Raw genomic sequence first — 5,012 nt, 5'->3', positions numbered from 1 at the left:
ATATAAGCTAATACATATAAATATATCATGGTTAAATCATTCATTCATTCAAATACAATCATTTATTCATTCATTCATTCAACAAATACAATCATTCATTTCAATCAATTCACAAAAGTACAATGCCAACATAATAGTAACATGTCTATTTAAAGTTCTCATTGACAGCAAGATCTAATGCCTTCTCGCAGCAAATAGCTTCTCAACAATCGCAAGCGAGAACTCCATGGATGTGCCTTTACTAGTAATCAAATTTCCATAAACTAACACCATATTCTTAGCTTCACTTTGATCCGAAAGCTTACTGCACATGGTTGAAAATCAATTTCATCATACAAACAATGTAGTCATATGAAAAAGCTATGCCTCTTCATCTTCATCCTGCTAAAAACAAATGCGATGATCAGTCGGCAGATGCGAACACTTGTGCTGCAGAGATACTTCAGTTGTGGACCTATAGATACATGCTGAATGTTAATTATATGTGAATATTTTCCACAAAGCCAAACTTCAAGGAGAGTTTTTCAGGAGAAGCTTTGTTATGCATGTCCTAAAGCATGTTCAGAAATATATATATATATATATATATATATATATATATATATATATATATATATATATATATATATATATATATATATATCACATTCATTTTTTCAGTGCCCTTTCATAGCAACATTTCCATATCTCATATGTTAGGTTTCATCAGATGGTATTTCCCATGGCCTTCATCAGATGCTAAACCAAAAGAGAGAATACAAGCAAGAGATTACTACCTGGCCAAGAATAACTTCTCCATTGATCCCACTAATGTTAATTCCAGCATAAAGGCATGCTTTGTAGTGAGAATCAACAATGTCTCATCTAAATGCCATGTCAGCTCCGGCACCACAATAGTATGGCCCCTGCACAAACCGACACACTGTTGAGGATCAAATATTGCATACTAGACCCCCACTTATTAGCTAGATTTATGAGCATGATACTGTTTAATGCCTTATTTTAATCATATTGTGATTCAAGGTGAATCTACGAGCGTGGACTGGAAAGGATGTTAAAAACATGGATTTAACACTCCGACATCACCAAGGCATTGGACGAAACTTCATAGGACCAAGATCAAGGATTTACACACCAGAGATCAGAGAAATTCCAGCCACTCACTCCAAACAGGCCTGAAAAATGTCTAGAATACAAGATCACAGGGTTCCCACCATCTGATCGGCTCAAAACTTCATATAGGGCCCGAGGAACATAAATTAACCGTACACATAAAATTTAAGCCCTTGGATCCATGTGGAAGTGGCCCAATGGCTAGATCAGCCCCTAAAATCATGATTTGGGGCCCACCTGCAATCTGGATATGTTTCAAATGTTGGATCAACTCCTTAAACTAGCTAAGAAAATGGATGGATGGATTGGATTTCTCATATCCATCACCATGGACCCCACTAGAGTTGAGAGTGCACAAGTGCACTCGATGTGCACTAGATCGCACCATGCGGTCAAAGTCAGTTTAACCGACCTTTTGTTTTAAAAATAAAAACGAAAACCTTCGTTTTATCAGCGTCCGCACCATACCATCCGTTCGCAGTTGTGGGCCCCACCCATTGTCCATATGGACAATCCAACCGTCCATTAGATTCCCAAGGCCCATTATACCAAGGCCTAAGTGACAATATTTTAAGAAACAAAGAGGATAGGATCATAACCATTCAAGCACGGGACGGACGATGGAGAGAAAAGTTCTGTGGGACACATCTAATCCGAGCAAAACAATTCATTCTTGAATGGTATTTTACGAGGAGTCTAATGGACGGAGTGGATTTCGTAGACATCGGAAGGAGTGGGTCCCACCAAAAGTCCAGTGCCGACCCATTTGCAAGCCCTATTTACGCACAGCGAAAAGCCTGACCGATCCGGGCTATTTTGCAGTTATGAATAGGATCGGTCTGACGATCTGGACCGTCTAAAAACATCCCAGGGAGGGACCGACCGGAGCCATGAAGCCTGAATGGCTCAGATCTTGCACTTGGAGTTCATTTAGTCGAAAATTCCATTCAGACGCAATTTGCTGTGTAGCCTTTAGCTGCGAAAGGTCGTGCGGATGCTGCATCTGTGCAACCCGACTCCAAACCACCTTTGGCTCGCAAGCTTCCAATCATTGACTGCAACCGACCTTCCCTTCTATAAAAGAAAGAAAAGAATGTGAATCCGGGGCCTTTTTTTTGGGTTTTGAATGAGAGAGAGAGAGAGAGAGAGAGAGAGAGAGAGAGAGAGAGAGAGAGAGAGAGTGATACTAGTTTTTTCTTCTTTTCTTTTTTTTTTCTTTTTATTTTGTTTTTGTTTAAGGGATCCAGTCCATTCATGTTGGGCTGAACCTCTTAGATAGGGCTAAGAGGTGAAGCTTGTAGTGTGATTGGGTTGTTAGCTTTACTTTAATTCATAGTTCTTGAACTCTTGTGGATTTTAGTTTGATTATTAAGAAATACTTTTAGTTTTTAATGGTTTATTGTGACTCAAATTACAGTAGATTTGCAATAGCTTTGAGTATGTTCTTTTCATTATGAGATTGTAAACTTAGGAGGCCCTGTTGTTCACCACTGTCTCCTTGGCATGGTTGAGTGATGGAACCCCTTCCTAACTTTTACAATTCTCTTGTGATTGGCTATGGTATTGGTAAATTATTGTTGTTTGCCATAGTCTCCTGGGCATGGTTAGGTGATGGAATCACTTCCAAATCTATACCAATCATATCTGTTGATGATTAGATTCATGAGACATTCAGAGATCTGACAAATCTCTTCTTACCAACTGGATAGGATGGGACTCTGATTCCAGTTGTGTCCTTGAATCAATATAAGGTAACTTCCCAATTGCTACAAGTGGATCCTTGGCACTCTAGTTCCCACCTTTATTTTTATTAGTTTTTAATTAATCTGTTCATAATTATTCCCTCATATTCGCTTGATTTAGATTACATCTTAGTCTAGTTCTAGTTCTATTTAGTTTCAGATTATGTACAGGTATCAGTCCCTTGGGATTCGACCTCGGTCTTACCGAGTTTATTACTACATCACAACCCTATACTTGGGGAGTGAACACACACACACAGCCTTAGCTCTGGTAACATGAGAGATATCTAGATAGCAAAGATACACATTGGATGAGATCCTTTTTTGAAACTATGATTTGTGAAGTTAGTGACATTTTGGACCATTTATACAGATCCCGTTTCTCAGAAAACAAGAGACATGCTGCTATTAAAGAACAAAAAATGAACCACATCTGATTGAAATGCGTTCTCCTATCTCCAATAAAATCCAATTAACAGAATAAGATGTAACTGTGTAGCCAAACCAGCAAATAAGACAAACAAACCACCCCAGGCTAGAAAAGCATGAGCCTGTAAAAAGTAAAATGACAAATACACCTGCCTGTACCTATTTTCCGTGCAAAGTAGCTAATTGCTCTAGTACCTTATCACGGCATCTTCCACTAATTATTGCCATTGGGAAATAGGTTCTAACATCCCACACGACTTCACGCATCTGTCAACAAGTTGCAACTAATTATGATGTGAAGAAAGCCTTTTAGCCCAAATTCAGCATAGAAAACTACCAAATGCAAGCTTTCTGAAAATGGCAGTCACAAATGTGTTAAAAGAAGAACCATAGCAAAATGTAGTTTGAGCAATATCCAAGTGTGGGATTCTTGTTGCACTGTGAAGTGCACCATATTTAGAATGCCTAATTGCACATGAAAATTTGCAACCAAGTTCCCAAGGAGACACATGGCAGACAAGCACACGATTTGGACTGCCCATCATGTGCACTCCACTATTTGTGTACAATAGCATTTCTCTATAATAAAATGTTTGCAAAGAGACCCGGCTGCAATTTCAACAATTTATTCTAACAAGCTGAAGGCACGGTGCTTGTGTCAAAGCACAAAAAGGAAAAGTACATACAGTTAAAGGATTAGGGTCCAAAATCCTTTTGATTAGGTTTTTTGCACTGGTAGAGAACTATGAGGGACAAGTGAAATCTGCCTTAATGATCTGCAACCAATGCATGTGTTAAAGTACTAAGTGACCACCTAACTAGTAATCAATAATCCAAGCTTTGCAATATCTGTCCTAGTCCGCATGACCATACCGGATGGATTTAACACCCGATCTAGAGTACTCGGCCAACATACGCACTTATCCAGCTTATCGAGTTATTCTGAAAACTCTATATTTGACAAATTTCGACTAAAATCAATTTAAAGCAATACTTATATATATATATATATATATATATATATATATATATATATATATATATATATGTACTTTTAAGAAAGAATATTGTTTGCAAAAGTGTAATAAAAACAACTTGATACTGCCAGCGGATAAGTCTTCAAGTGCGTATTTATAGTTTTAGAAACTTGATGTAGCTGTCATGGGATCTTCCCCACGCAAATGTGTAATTTGGAATCAATCAAGCTGCTTTCCTAGCGTACCTAAGTCTGGCCAATCGAGGACCTTTCATCATAGTACACTAAAGTACCAACTATAATTACATAATTTTAGGTTCACCTCACCTTTAAAGGGCCTTCACCCATAATCTAATACAATGAACGTGTGACCAATCCACACCGTTCATTACATTCACCGAATCAATTTATATTAGATATATAAAAATACTAGAATGAGGATGATATACATACCCGATGTAAGTACTCCAAAGTTTTTCTTTCTCCCTTTCTCTGTTGTCGTAAGTAGCCTTTTTGTTAATATTTAAGTTTGACTAGAACTCTTTTTATCTTGAGAGATGCGGGGAGGGTTTAGAGGTATATTTAAATTAAACGAGTTAAAGATTTAGATATGATAAGAGATAAGGTAGATTTAAAATAAATAAATAATAATAAAGATAAGATAAAAAAATATATATTTTTATTAATATTATTAAATTATTCACGGCCCTTACACATCTGATGAAGACAGGAGCAATTAGAAAACACAAGAC

At 37.4% G+C, this 5,012-nt stretch overlaps 1 long non-coding RNA gene across 1 annotated transcript; it reads right to left on the bottom strand.

The window, feature by feature from the left end:
- Window positions 1-210: 210 nt before the first annotated feature.
- LOC131218274 (uncharacterized) lies at window positions 211-4,062 on the bottom strand. The gene is made up of 4 exons (XR_009157596.1): window positions 3,971-4,062; window positions 3,480-3,551; window positions 777-905; window positions 211-454 (listed from the first exon to the last, which is right to left on the bottom strand). It is a non-coding gene; the product is annotated as an uncharacterized LOC131218274 (long non-coding RNA).
- Between the last annotated feature and the right edge of the window lie 950 nt (window positions 4,063-5,012).

The sequence above is a fragment of the Magnolia sinica genome, chromosome 11 (assembly GCF_029962835.1).
Source record: "Magnolia sinica isolate HGM2019 chromosome 11, MsV1, whole genome shotgun sequence".
NCBI lineage: Eukaryota > Viridiplantae > Streptophyta > Magnoliopsida > Magnoliales > Magnoliaceae > Magnolia > Magnolia sinica.
This window is presented reverse-complemented; position numbering and strand designations above follow the sequence as displayed.